The sequence below is a fragment of the Sorex fumeus genome, unplaced genomic scaffold (assembly GCF_029834395.1).
Source record: "Sorex fumeus unplaced genomic scaffold, SorFum_2.1 ptg000002l, whole genome shotgun sequence".
Taxonomy (NCBI): Eukaryota; Metazoa; Chordata; class Mammalia; order Eulipotyphla; family Soricidae; genus Sorex; species Sorex fumeus.
In genome coordinates, this window is record NW_026606059.1 from 50,246,303 (window position 1) to 50,262,056 (window position 15,754).

General features: G+C 45.3%; 1 protein-coding gene across 7 annotated transcripts in view; it reads left to right on the forward strand.

Annotated features, from left to right (window-relative positions):
- CYRIB (CYFIP related Rac1 interactor B) overlaps positions 1-15,754 on the forward strand; it is a 142,020-nt gene that overhangs the window by 27,351 nt on the left and 98,915 nt on the right. The gene's annotated exons all lie outside the window — the stretch shown is intronic.

Consider the following 15,754-nt stretch of genomic DNA (forward strand, 5'->3'; position numbering starts at 1 on the left):
GCCCCATGAAGCTTATTCTACATTTACAGTATCCAGAATGACAAAAGAATAAAGTCAAAGCTACAAAATGCATGGTCATTTTTTTGTTTTGTTTGCTTTTTGGGTCACACCCAGCAATGCTCAGGGGTTACTCCTGGCTCTGCACTCAGGAATTACTCCTGGTGGTGCTCAGGGGATCATATGGGATGCCGGGGATTGAACCCGGGTCAGCTGCGTGCAAGGCAAATGCCCTACCTGCTGTAGGCCCCATGCATGGTCATTTGTGATAGCAGCGATAGGAAACTTACGCAGGAAATTATGTACAGAGCAAGAAATCTACGCATTTCAGGCAGACATTGATTCAGTGATTTTCAGTTGTTGTCCTGGATGGTGCAGCCATGACCGTAATATAATTTTAGAACATTCCCATCACCCCAATAAGATTGTTCATACCCATTTACAGTTCAGCCCTGCTCCACGATGCTGCTGGGTAACTGCTTGTCTTGTTGTTTCTGTAGATCTGTCTATAAACTTTCTTTGGGCATTTCATTGAACTAAATCATCTGCTTTGAGAGTCCCTGTTTTTGTTTGTTTATTGGGCCACATCCAGATACCCTTAGGACTTTCTCCGGATTTTTCACCTCTATGATTCCGTGGGCAGTGCTTGGGGAACCATATGGGTGCCAGGGATTGAACCCAAGTCAAGTGGCCCGTTGCACTATGGCTCCAGCCCCAGTATTTTTCAAGGTACATTTTCATTCCTTTCCACAGAAGTATGTACCTTTAGCAGCTTCCCCTGTGCCTTACTGCCCTCAGGATGAACCAACCCCCCAAGCTCATTGTAGTGGAGGGAGTTGGGAGGGAGTGGCAGGGAGTGAATCCAGTATGATGACCTGAGTTGGCAGGAGGGCTGAATTCTAAATTAACTGTTGAGGGACATGACCTTATGTAGTGGTGGGTGTTGCTGCTGTGAATGGTGATGAAGAAGAAGAGACTCTGAAAAGCAGAGCAGCTGGCCCGAGACCACACAGCACAGAAGGGAGCAGCCCGGGAGTCAGACTGCAGGCTCTCTCTCTGCGGTCATGGGTCCACGGTGAGGGTATCACCCACACAGCACACTAAGCCAGGCCTCGATGTCCTCAGGACCTCCTGAGCTGGTGCAGGCAGGGAAAGACATTTAAATATATATATATATATATATATATATATATAATTTTATTGAATCACCTTAAGATAGAGCATTACAAAGCTGTTTATTATTGGGTTTCAATCATACAGTGTGTCCCAACACCCATCCCTCCACCAGTGTAATTTCCCAGCACCAGTGTCCCCAGTTTCCCTCCCACCCTCCCCAAACCCCCCCATCCCAGCCTACGTCTCTGGCAGGCACCTCCCTCTTTTCTCTCTCTCTCTCTCTCTCTCTCTCTCTCTCTCTCTCTCTCTCTCTCTCCCCCCCCCCTCTCATTCTCTCATTTTAGGCATTATGGTTTGCAATACAGATGCTGAAATGTTATCATATATATCCCTTTACCTACTTTCAACACTCAGTTCTTGTCCAGAGTGATCATTTCCATCTAATGTTATCATAATTGATCCTGCTCTATCTTAACTACCCTCCACCCCCCCCCCCCCCACACACACACCTCTGCGGTAATTTCCAACCATTGACCAGTCCTCCTGGCCCATTTTTACAGTCCTTCAATATTAGTTTCATATTATTTTTTTCATATCCCACAAATGAATGCAATCCCTTTCCTGACTTATTTCACTCAGCATGATACTTTCCAAGTGCATCCATTTCTAGGCAGATTCCATGACTTGATTTTTCTTAATAGCTGTGTAGTATTTCATTGTGAAGATGTCCCGTAATTTCTTTATCCAGTCATCTGTGCAAAGATCATGCCACTGCCAGCTTGCAGGTTCTGCATCCCTTGCATGGCCAGCACCCCTGCTGTCTGCTGCCAGTGCTGCTATGTTCACGGGTAGGAGAGAACATGAGCAACCACAGAACCACAGCGGGTCGAAGGGGTGCAAATGTCTTTCATGGGTACAGAGAGTGGAGACTTTATCTGTCTTACATTTTTTTTGTAAATTAAAATTTTATTGCTTGGACCAGAGAGATAGTTCAGTGAATAGATGCTTGCCTGGCATATGGTCAACCCGAGTTTGATTCCCAGCATCACATATGGTTCTCTGAATTCTCCCATCCCCAGGAGGAGTGATCTCTGAATGCAGAGTCAGGAGGAAGATCTGAGCGCTGCCACATGTGTCCCCAAAACAAAACCAAACAAAACTTGTATTGCTTAACAATACTGTCTACATCTTGGCTTCACACATCCATTTGTATATAAGCCTTGCCCTTTCAAAACTCTAGTGCCATTGCACTCTCAAAGAGAAATCCCTCATCAAAGTCTTTTTTGCCTCTACCTCTGGTAACTAAGTTTTCACAGCATATCAGTTATTTTCTATTTTTTTTTGTTTTTGGGTCATACCTGCCAGTGCTCAGGACTTACTTACTCAGGCTTTGTGCTCAGGGATCACTCCGTGTGGTACTCAGGGAACATATGTGGTGTTAGGAATAGAACCCAGGTTGGTTGTGTGCAAGGCAGGTGCCCTCCCTACCCACTGTACTATCTCTCTAACCCTTTATCAGTAGCTTTTTTGGGGGGGATTCACACCCAGCTATGCTCAGGGGTTATTCCTGGCTCTGCACTCAGGAATTACTCCTGGCAGTGCTTGGGGGACCATATGGGATGCTGGGGATCAAACCCAGGTCAGCCGCATGCAAGGCAAATGCCCTACTCACTGTGCTATTGCTCCGGCCCCTATCAGTAGCTTTGTTGTGATTTTATTAGCTCATTTGCCTTTACTTTATTTTTTATAAAGAAGTTAATTTTATTATAATTATTTTGGTTTGGGGATATACCTGGTAGTGCTGTAGGACTATTCCAGCTCTTTGCTTGGTCCAGAGCTTCTCAGGGACTAGGTGGTGCCAGGGATCTGCCCCGGGGCTCCTACGTGGGAAGCATGCACTCAGCCCTTTGAGTAACCTCACTGACTCTACCTTGGGTATTTATGTTCCACTTATGAGAGAAATCATTTAGTCATTGTCTTCCACTTTATTTAGTCATGAATCCAAGGACCTTTAGGATGTCTCCATGTCTTGAATATTGTGAGTAATGCTGTTAAGCACATGGGGTGTAGATATCTTTTAGATTTGGTATTTTCTTATTCTTTGGTTGAATATCTAGGAGTGGTAATACTGAGTCACATGGTTTTTCTATTTTTAGCTTGAATTTTTTAAAAATTGCTGTTTGTTTTCTGGGCCACACCCGGCAATGCTCAGGGTTGACTCCTGGCTCAGGGATCACTCAGTCGAGCTCGGGGGACTATATGGGATGTTGGCGTCTGAGCTCCAGTGTCCCACATGCCAGGCAAGAAGAACCCTAGCTGTACTATAGCTCCCCCCTCCCTTCTCCTCTTTTTTGATTACTTTTTTAATTTTTTAATTTTTTTTTTGGCTTTTTGGGTCATACCCGGCAATGCACAGGGGTTACTCCTGGCTCTTCTCTAAGGAATTACTTCTGGCGGTGCTCAAGGGACTATATGGGATGTTGGGAATCGAACCCGGGTTGGCCGCGTGCAAGGCAAATGCCCTACCTGCTGTGCTATCGCTCCAGCCCCCTCTTTTTTGATTTAAAGAATCACATTTCCCAGAGGCTACATCAGTGTACATTTCTACCAGGAGTGTATGAGAGTTTTTTCCCCCTCTATCCTCACCTCCTCAAGGTGTGTGTGTGTGTGTGTGTGTGTGTGTGTGTGTGTGTGTGTATGTGTGTGTTCGCTCTGGATATCTGGAGACAATTCTTGGGCCCTTCGTGCCAGGGATACCCAGGACACCTGACAGTGCTGGGTTTCTCAAGGGCCACACCCAGCGGTACTGGGAGCCTCCAGTGCCGCATCTGTTGATATTGAAAGGATCATGTGGTGCCAGTCATGAAGCCAGGTCTGCGGACTAGTCATGCACCCTAACCAGTGTACTATCTACTGGCCCCAAGACTTATACATACATACATATATATATATATATGTTTAAAATATTATTGAATCACTGTGAGATAGTTACAAGCTTTCATGTTTGGGTTACAATCACACAATGGTAAAACACCCATCCCTCCACCAGTGCACATTCCCCACAACATCTTCAGTATGTATACCCCCACTATTCCCACCCTCCCATTGCCTCCATGGCAGACAATATTCCCCATACTCTACTTCTGGGCATTATGATTTACAATGCAGATACTGAGAGGTTGTCATCTTTGGTCCATTATCTACTTTCAGCACACATCTCCCAATCTGACCGGTTCCTCAAGCCATCAAATTCTTAGTGATCCTTTCTCTATTCCAGCTGCCTTCTCCCCTTTGCTCATGAGACAGGCTTCCGGCTATGGAGCAGTCTTCCTGTCCTGTGAATCTACTGTCCTTAGGTGTCAGCCTCATGTTATGTTGTTTTATACTCCACAAATGAGTGCAGTCCTTCTATGTCTGTCCCTCTCTTTCTGACTCATTTCACTTAGCATAATACTCTTCATGTCTATCCTGTGTTCACTACTGTTCTAATGCAATACATTGAGAAGGAGCAAATTTATTTCTAAATGTTGAGGGGCAGGGAGCAGAAACCAGTTGTTTAGCTTTTCTGCTACTTAGCGTGCACCATTGGGCCATCACAGCAAGCCTCAGAATCTGTTTCCACTTCTGCAAAATGGGAGTGCTCTGAAACCTGTTTTGAAATGAATCCGCTGGATGCTGTGACTATAAACGCTATCAGTTTGGGTTTAGTGTCAAGAGAAGTTTTGACATCAGATTCCTGTGCTTTTTATGCACTTGGGGATTAGTTTTTTCCCCCTGGGGAGTAAAAGGCTGTAATCTATATACAAAGGCTTGTTTAACCCAGAGACTCTGTTGTAAGTGGGCGTTAAGAAGTCTTTTGAGGGGGCTTGATCATCATCAAGGGGTGACAACTGTGCTCAGGAGGCTCTTTCGGTATTTACTCAATTCCTACGTAGGAGCAGGGTTTTGACCTCTGGGGACAGGATGTGGGTTCCAGGACAGGAGGCATCCTGCTCATCCTCAGAGAATGCATGGCGTCAACTGAGATCTTACAAACATCTGTGGGAGAAGCATAGTTGCTGACAGGTAGAGTGTGCATATGTCGTGGGGGGAGGTGGGTGAGGTCTCTGCTAGACGTTCCTGTACTGAACCCAGGATGCTGGCCTTTGAGCATTGTTAAAGCCTCATCATTTGTGTGCATGGCCAGAGCATGGATGGGTTACAGTGTGGAAAAAGAAGGGCAAAACCTGTGAATCTGGGGTTCACAGTGAATGAGAGATTTCTTTCTTTCTTTCTTTCTTTCTTTCTTTCTTTCTTTCTTTCCTTCCTTCCTTCTTTCTTTTTTTCTTTTTTGCGTCATACCTGGCAATGCACAGGGGTTACTCCTGGCTCTGCTCTCGGGAATTATTCCTAGTGGTGCTCAGGGGAGCATATGGGATGCTGGGAATTGAACCCGGGTCGGCCACGTGTAAGGCAAATGCCCTACCCGCTGTGCTATTGCTCCAGTCCTTACAGACTATCCTTTTGCCTGGCTAGGGAAGTTCTATCACAGTGGTGGCGTGAACTGGATGGAGAAGGATCCAGAGGGAGCGAATTGCTGAGTTTTAAACATTGGTCCTGGGTGACACTGCCCTGTAAATCAGCCTTCTCTGTCTTTCCTCCTTCTGCCTTCAGTAAACATTCCCTGAGGCCTCATCTCTCTTCTGAGGGCCTCAGAATTTTGTTTGTATTCTTTGTGTATTCCAGGGCTGGGGGTGGTGGGCTTGGGCGCTCAATAGCAAGTTTAACATTGTACATCTGCCAGAGAACTTTCTGGAAGCCTCCACAGTGCCGAACATTCTTTCCCTCTGGACCCTCGGGGAGGAGGCCAGGTCTGGAGGAGGGCTCCAGAGAGGGTTAGGGACAGCAGCTATTTCCCAACCTGGTTGGAATGACTTCAGTATTTTCAGTACTGATACAGACAGACTGGTTGGTGGGGAAACAGCTGGACAGTTTCCTGCTTGTTTGAAAGCTTTGCAGAATGCTCCCCACTACCAGCCTCCTTCACCTCCATCACGTTCACCCCCTCGAAGAATTCTTGGGACCGTTCACAGAGTCAGTGCACCCTTGGTGTTAGTGGGGCATCCATGGAGGAAAAGCAGGCATGACGGGTTTGGAAATGGCAACTTCCACAGCCCCCCTCTGTCCCAGGCTATTGGCTTTGCGTAGTGTGGTGGTTTGACTCTACTTCCCTTTCTTGGTGCTCTATGATGCACTTCTGCCCACACTCACTCTCTTTGCACGTCAACATTTTTTTTCCCTCTGAGAACAACAGTTCAGGTTCATAGGTCTTGGAGAATGCAAAGATTTAATTGTAATTAAGGGAGGATAAAGGTTAATTTCTTGTTTGTTATTTCTGGAGGGTGTGTGTGTGAGAAAGAGAGGAGAGAGAGAGAGAGAGAGAGAGAGAGAGAGAGAGAGAGAGAGAGAGAGAGAGACAGAGAGAGGAGAGAGAGAGAGAGAGAGAGAGAACCTCCATTCCTGATCTCCAAGATGGTCCAAACAGTGCAGGCAATAGGATGAAGCAGCTAAGAGGCGCTGCACTCACTTTGAGGCCTTTGAGGGCCAGAATCTAAAGTATAGCACAGGGGATGGACCGAGAGGAGCGACTGCCTGAAACCTGGGTTTACCCAGGCCCTCTCCTCCCTTGATTGACCTTCGACTTTATCCCTAACTCTTATCATCATTACTGTTCTTTGGCCGGGCAGGTGGAACCCTGACAGGTGATGAGAGACGCCCTAGAGCACCCAGATACTAAGGTGCCAGGCTCCAAAGTTGTGCGTAAAAACCCACCTCCTTGTAGTGCCTCATCATGGGTCTTGGGAGACTGCATGGATTATTTTGACTCGAGGGACGATCCTATAAATGTGAGCCTTAGGCTCCTAAATAGGATTTCAGCCTGATGTGGAGTGCTGGTTGCATAGTGGCTGTAAGAGGAAGCAAGAAAGGTGTGCCAGTGACACCTGGGGGTGGGCGGTTGTGGGCTGCATCCTGGGGTTCCAGAAGAGAATGAACCCAGGAGCCCTGAGTTCCTGTCACAGCCCTGCCCCTCCCTGCACATCCTGGACCCTGGATGAGTCACGTCATCCTTCAGAGCTGGTTTCCTTCGCAGTGGAATGTGGGTAACAGCCGAAGTAATAACGTTCATTATGGGCTTCCTTATTGCAGGTATAGCTCGGGGACACTGGCCCAGATAGGTGTGTTGATTTCTTCTTCATCTCTTTATCCTGGGAGCTCAAGTCTTAGTGGGTTGAAAGCCCCTCCCCATCTGGGGTACACAGGAGACACAGGATAGCTCTGGGGACCAGGAAGATGCTCTCTTAGTTGGGCAGGGCGGGAGGGGACTGACGTGTCCCTGCTCTGCCCTTAGCTAGACTATTTTTTGTTGTTTTGCTTTTTGCGTCACACTTGGCGATGCACAGGGGTTACTCCTGGCTCATGCACTCAGGAATTACTCCTGGAAGTGCTCAGGGGACCATATGGGATGCTGGGATTCGAACCTGGGTCAGCCGCATACAAGGCAAACACCCTACCCGCTGTGCTATTGCTCCAGCCCCCTTAGCTAGAGTATTGTCCCTGACATCGGGGGCACTTTCCTCAGCTTCAGGAGAGTGACTCTTGACCAGCATGGGTTTGTCCCACCTTGGCTGCTCCCTTAACACCCCCGTACCTGTGCTCAGTGGCTGGAGCTCAGATCTCTTGGGTGCATGGTCTGGGATTCCATCCCCATGGCTGCCACTTGCCAATGCGGAGTGCTAGGAGCTCTGTTGTGAGCCGTCCCTGGGGTTGCGAGCAGTTTCTAATTGCACTGCAGCCAGGTGTGTGTAAACACCCCAGAGGCTGACTGCGCCCCTGGAGATCACTGCACCCAAACAATAAAATGTACGAGCCTGTGGCTGGGAAGCATGGCTGGGAGCCCAGTTTAGCATCCCAGGAGAGAGTGATACCCAGCAGCTGTCCAGTGTGTGTGCCTCAGCTAGATTGTCACCCCAGTGAGCCTGAAGACAAGCACTGCAACTATAGAGGTGTTCAGGGAGCACTGTGATCAGAGGTGGGAGCACCAACCTGATGTGCTACATACCTGATGAGCCTCACAATGAAAGGTAACAAGCAGCACATTGAGGTGTGTGTGATGCCCCCTGGTCCACTCAACCACAGCAAAGGAAAGGAGGCGGAGGGAGGGAAGTAAAACAAAACAAAACAAAACAAAACAAAACAAAACAAAAATTACAGAGGTGCTGGAGATAGTACAGGGGTTAAAACACTTGTCTTGCATGGTGTTTACTCTCGTTAGATCCCTGGCACTGCCCTTAAGCCCTTCTAGTTGTGTGATCCCTGAGTACCACTGGGTGTGACGCGAAAGCACAAAACATAAAATTAAATAAAAACATAAAATTAAATAAAAACATAAAATTAAATAAAAACATAAAATTAAATAAAAATATAAAATTAAGCATAAAATTTTTAAAAATTAAAAAAAAAATCTCCTTCCCAAGCATTCAACTGGAGTATAAGCTGGTCCCGGTTGTGGCAAGTACTGCTTCTATAACACACTCCCTGGAGGATTCTCATGGCCACTTGCTGCTCCTGGGAGTATGGTCAGTTCCTGTGGAGGACAAAGTTTCTTGAGGACTGGGGGAAGACTCCAAGAATGGTCAGCCTCAGGGTGCTGCCCAGCTGCATCCCTCTGCTCCCTGCTTGAGGTCTGTCCTCCCGCCCCCCCCACCCCCCCACCAGTGGGGAAGCAGGAAACATATCCCAACCTGTGACACACTCCAGGCTACCCTGAACGCCACTGTATGGGGGTGAGTGGTGGCAGGACATGTGTGAGTGGGAGGTTGGGGGCTCTCCAGGGGCACCTCTAGGAGGAGGGGCCCCTGGGACTGTCAGACCACACTCCCAGTGTCACCTTCTAGTGACACTGTAACAGCTAGCTGCTGATAGGGCTGCTGACCACTGACTGAGGCATAGGCAACCCCATGGGGCAGCCACTACCTTTTAGAACCAGATTTTAGACTGAAGGATATTTTGGAGAATTGCTCAAAAGCATGCGCACCCATGTACCAGTTTCAGCCTAGAATCAGCATTTCCTAGCATTGTTGCATAGATTGGTTTTGCTGCTACTGAAGAAATATTTTCTTCTTTTTTAAAGAAATTTGTTTTTGAGAGAGCATCCTAATTGATGCCCAGGGGACGACTGTGGGGAGTTGCTCTAGAGTTACTTGGCAGGTGGGTTGATTGATTTAATGCTTAGACCTGGAGGGGCCAAGGCTACATTTGGCAATGATTGGAGGGGCCATATAGTGCTGGGAATCAAACATGGGGCCTCATGCATGCAAAGCATGCACTCCAGCCCTTTGAGCTATTGAGATATCCCTATGATCCCAATATATCTTGTTTCTATCTATGCTCCTCCCTCCCGTTCTCCCTCATTCCCTCACTCCCTCTGTCTCTCTCTCTCTCTCTCTCTCTATCTTTCTCTGTCTCTCGCTGTCTGTCTCTGTCTCTGTCTCTGTCTCTGTCTCTATCTCTTCCCTCCCAAGCTGTGCTCCAGGAAACCCACGGGGAAGTCTTCTTGATCAGCTGGGCTGTCAGTTTAGCACAAGGACTCTAGGAGCAGTGCTGCACAGGCCTTGCAGGGCTGGGGATACTGGGGCCACCCTGGCAGTGCTCAGGACCTTCTGGGCTACACCTACAATGTTTGAGGACCATGTAATGCCAGGAATTGAGCCCAGGTCACATGGACCTTGACCATGTTGTGGACTCTTTTCTTTGAAAGGGAATTTCCCAGGTAACTAACCTCTCCCTGGCCAGGCTGTGGATCTGGAAGACAGTGTGATACTGTGCCAACTCAGAGAACTTCCTCTTTAAATGAGCCTCAGGGATGTTAATGTGTGAGCAAAAGAAGCGCTGGTCTTGATTCCTTCAAGACTGTTAGTAATCAAAATTAACCTGGGCTACTTTGAGGAGAGGTGGAGGGATTTTAGCAACACTCAGCTTTGTTCAGGGGCTTTTCTGGCTCTTTGCTCAGGACTGACCCCTTAGTACTTGGGTGTATGTGGTGTTGGGGATCAAACCAGGGTTGACACGATGTAAGGCAAGCTTCTTAACTCTTAGACTGTCTTTCCATCGCAACCTTGTCTACTTTGTCAGGGTCAGGAAACCAACCCAGAGAATTTTTCTAGACTTGTAGTGGGCCCATGAATCAGTAATGAGCTCTCAGAAAAATCTAAAATATGTATGGGATTTGCATCTCATGAGTGAGCATGCATTGAGAGTCTATTTATTCATGGCATAAGAATGGCAAAACTTGATGTTTTCATTTTTATTTTATTTTAATTTTTTTTCCTTTTTGGGTGACACCTGGTGATTCACAGGGGTTACTCCTGGCTCTGCACTCAGGAATTACCCCTGGCAGTGCTCAGGAAACCATATGGGATGCTGGGAATCAAACATGGGTCGGCTGTGTGCTGTGCTATCGCTCCAGCCCCAAGTTAATGTTTTTAATGAATGCATATGTGTCCTGCATAGAATTGTCAAATAGAAGTCATAATGTTTAAATACATTCTGTATCTTAAGTTCATTTTAAGGACAGCCTATTCCTAATTTTGCAAACTAAAAGCAATACTGCTGCACTAACCCTGTTTTCATGGAAGATTTTCATAACTAATTAACACTATGTGGCTGGGAAATTTAACCACTGGGAATATGTTTTAAAAGACACCTCTGATACCACAGTGTGTTCATGTCTTTTGGGGACTGTGTACTTGATAAATAGTAATACTACTCATTGATAGAACCACAGAGAATCTGGCTATTGGAAAAAAAACACATGCTAAATGGTTCAAGGAAAACCTTTGAAATGCCAGTGTGGAAAGAGAACCCTCCAAAAATATTTATTTCCCTTGGACCAGAGGGATAGTACAACAGTACAAAATATCACATTTGTTTCCCCAAACACTACCAAAAGTGATTCCTGAGCACCGAGCCAGGAGTAAGCCCTGAGCACTGCAGAGTGTACCCCACTGCCCAATTTTTTCATAAATTTGTTGTGTTATTTGTGGTCTTGGAATAGTCTTGGGGAAATGGTGTCCACGCTCCACACTCACCTGTCTGTGTTCTCTCAGGACCCTTTGTTGAGCTATGACCTTGGGCGATCTTGTTACTCGTAGGACTTTCCCAGTTCCAAACCAGCCAAGGCCAATTGAAATTGCTTATGTGATGTGTTCCACACAGACAGTTCGTGTGGTAATTTAATGCTTGACTGACCAGCATATTAAATGAAAGCATATTAAATGGGGTCAGAGAGCTAGTACAGTGTGAGTTTCAAATAGAAAAGCATGTGGGCACATGGGATGGATGGATGGATGGATGAAAGACTGAAGACACGGGGCCTGGGGTAGTTGGTAGACAGTTTCTTTCTCTCTCCTCCTCAGCGTGATCCAAACTCTCCCCTCACGGTGCAGTCATAGTTGTAGATTTGGCTGTAGTCCCAGTCATCATCGTTCCATCTTCCTAGTCTCCTCGTAGATCTCAAAGTCATCCCTCTCCTTACATCTTTTTCCTCGTCCCGTCTTACAGTCTTACAGTCTTACAGTCCTCTACTTCCAGTCATCGTTGTCACCTAGCCCTCCATGTAGTCTCCACAGGCCCTCTACTCCTCAGTGACCTCAAAGGCCCACTGTATATTCCAGACCACAGTCCTCAGTTCAGGTTACTCTTTCCTAACCCTGACAGGGTTCTTATTCAGTTACTGCTTTGGGCGTCATGACAGAATTTGTCCATGACTGTGTGCTTAACTTATTATACTTATGGCTCTTAGGTTGTCTCCTTTTGGTCCCAGGATAGCTTACATCTTGCTCTGGGTTCATCCAATCCCTTCATTGGGATCCTGCTTTTCGAGTGCTGTGGGCTAAGGGAAACTAATGTTTAAGACAAGTAAATGTGGATGCCAAGGAGTAAATAATTATTTTGCAGTCAGTTAACTCCCATAGCATAGCATGAACTGTCTTTCTGTGTCTATACAAAAAAGGCATTGCTAAATAAACCATGCAAATGACATAAAGAAGAGAGAAAAGCAATGTAGGATTATTAGTGCTTGATGGAACTGGGTGTGCCTCAGGGGCGCTGTTGTGGGAGTAGCTCAATAAACCTAAACTCCCTGCTGAGGACAAAGGACAACCCAATGTTATCCAACAGTACAAAGGTTAAGGCATTTATTTGCCTTGTACCCTGCTGACCTGGGTTTGATTCCCGGCACCACATGGTCCCCTGAGCCCTGCCAGCACCACTCTTGACTACAGAGTCAGGTAGAGCCCTTGAGAGACTAATACCCAGGAATGGCTCAGATTAGTACCAGGAATTTTGCTCCATGACTTGAAGGCCAGCCACATGTGCTAGGTGAAAAGGAAGCTCAGATAGAGAAGAGAGCACCAAATAAAGGGTGTTGTGAAGACCCTCCCAGGGTGGGAGAGACATGCTAAAAGTAGTCTATAGACCAAACATGATTGCCACTCAATGCCTCTCTGGCAAAACACAGTACCCAAAAGAAGAGAGAGAGAACAAGGGGGAATGCCCTGCCACAGCGGCAGGGTGGGACGGGGGAGGGGGATGGGGGGTGGGAGGGATGCTAGGACCCGTGGTGGTGGAGGATGGGCGCTGGTGGAGGGATGGGTACTTGATCATTGTATAACTGAAACCCAAGCACAAAAATTTATAAGTCTATAAATGTACCTCATGGTGTTTCACTAATAAAAAAAATGATTAAATTAAAAAAAAAAAGATGTTGCATGAAAAAAAAATGAGCCCTTGAAGCCCAATCCCCTAATAAAAAAAAGCATGAGTTAGGAGAAATTTTAATTGGTAATATGAATGATTGTCTAATACCATACATAATGCAGTTAACAGCATAAAAACAAAAATAATACTTATATTATTACTAAGACAAGGTACCCACCCTCAGGCTGCTTATGATTCATGGAAAGAATGAGGACAAACATCATGGATCAGTGAAAAATGGCACACGATGGTCACACTCAAGAGATGGGTGTTGAGTGTTATTGATGAGAACTGTAATAATTATCTCAACACTGTTACCCCAAGAGTTTCCTGATTTCTGATTCTGTTTCAGGTCAACGTTTACGGTTGCCACCGTGAGCCTGTCCTTTCTGTGTTCCATCACACTATGGTTGACTGTGTTATTGAGGAGTGGGTGCTTGATCATTGTATGACTGAAACATAAGCATGAAAATTTGTAAGTCTGTAACTGTACCTCATGGTGATTCATTAAAAAATAATAATAATAAAAATAATTAAACAGGTGGAGGGAAATAATTCACCTGAGAACATCAGTAAGATGTTTGGAAATGTATGTATTTTTTTGGTTTGGGGGGGTCATACCCAACAGGGGTCCAGGCTTACTTTTGTCTCTGTGCAGTTGGTGCATCCTGGTGGGTCACATGGGATCATATGCTTGCTAGAGATCAGAGCAGGGCTGGTTGTGTGCAAGACAAATTGCTAACCCCTGTGCTGTCTTCCTGGCCCCTGGAAATGTCTTTAATTAGACCTCCTTTTGATTCAAAAACTGTCTTTTAAAAATTGATTAGAAAACTGTTTTTTTTCCCAAATTTTTATATATTTTGGGAGGTTTAGGGCCACACCTGGCTGTGCTGGCATACTCCTTGGCTCACAACCCAGAGATCACTCCTGTCAATGCTCAGAGTACCATAAGGGAGTACTAGAGATCAAGGTAGGGTCGGTATTGTGTCTTAACCCTTTATAGTATCTCTAAAACTCTGAAAGTTGTATTTTTTAATACAGTTTTCAGTTATTCAGTTGAAAATGGAGAGTAAGGGAACTTATATAAGAATCCCCTCCCGATCCTCTCAGCATGGGAGAAGCATGCTGAAAGTAGACTATAGACCAAACATGATTGCCACTCAATGCCTCTTTTGCGAAACAAAATGCCCAAAAGGAGAGAGAGAACAAAACGAAATGCCTTGCAACAGAGGCAGGGAGGGACAGGGGGGATAAGGGGTGGGAGGAATACTGGGATCCGTGGTGGTGGAAAATGGGCACTGGTGGAGGGATGGGTACTTGATCATTGTATAATTGAAACCCAAGAACAGAAATTTGTAAGTCTACAACTGTACCTCATGATGTTTCACTAATAAAAATTAAAAAAAAAAAGAATCCCCTCCCTAGGGCCAGAGACAGAGCATAGTGGGATGAGCACTTGTTCTGCATGCAGGAGGCCCAGGTTAGTTCCTTGACTCAGAATGACCCAAGCACAGCCCTGAGTGACCCCTGAGCATAGAGCTGAGAGTAGTGCCCAGGCCTGGCCCATACACGTGGCCCTAAAAAAATCATCTCCCTAATTCAGACCCTGGGAGGTAATTGTAGGAAAAATCGGAGTGAGAGACCATTTTTAGCTCATTGCAGTGTTACCATTTCAAGTATCTCACAGCAGGAGCTGCTGGGTGTTAATGAATAGTTTCCTCAGGCCTCCCTTGAATGGGGTGATAATCTTGCTACCTGTGTGCCCTGATCATCATGATTTTATTTTCTTTATTTTGCAAAATTATCCAAAGGTTTGATTTGCTTAAAAGTCTATTTCAGAAGTTTGTTAACTATCGCTGTAGTCCTTTCTTAAATTGTTAGCTAAGTTGTCTTCTGAGAAAGCAAGTTTCTGTTTAGCTCAGAATTCCACATTTTGAATAGCAGTAATAATTATCATAAATCGCTCTTTATTGAATGTTTTTTCAATAAGTAAGGAAGATTTTTATTCAATAAATGATTAAGGGTGGTTGGAAATTTTTCAGAGCTCTTGTAATTGTATTCTAGTGTTTCTGTAGTTTGTTTGAACTATAGGACCACAGTGTATTTGTTTATAATTTTACTAAATGGGATAGGATGAATCGTGACTGAGAGAAAAATGAGTGGTAAACAAGCCAATAAAATTGCTAGTTGAATTCACTGAGGAGAAGAAGGAATTATTTGAATTATGTTTTTGTATAATTAACATTTATTAAGTGTCTTCTGGGTAACAGGCACTGTTAGCTACGTTTACATCTGCTATTTGATTTAATTACAGTCAGTTCCTCACATCCAGATTTGGTTTCCCAGGGGCTTTCTTGACTAATGAGTTATCTTAGCTGACTGCTCAGTCCTTTTTGCACATTATAGTCACCAGGGGCACTTTGGAAAACTCTGATACTGGAGTTTCATCCTGAGAATCTGTTGAATTTTGTAGGGTATTGAAAAAGTTTTTTCTCCCTCTTTTATGAATTCTGCTTAAGCCAGAGTGGAAGCTATCCTGCTAGATTATCAAGAGATCTTATTTCACTTGCAGGAAAATACTGCTTAAATTTTTCAGAAATAAGCAAAGCAGCTTGGGTAATTGAGTTTGCTAGACAAGGTGGAATAAGCAAAACATCTGTTTTTCTTTGCCCGTTTCCTATTAATTGGGATGTGGGAAGTGTCAGAATATTCTTGAATATAGCAGGCTAAAAAAAAATGATGTCCTAAATGTCTCAGGCCCAGAATTCCGGGGGTATATCATGTTTAGCCTAGGTTTTTTTGCTCTGTGGGGTATCAAAAACACCGGTGACTTCCATATATGTTT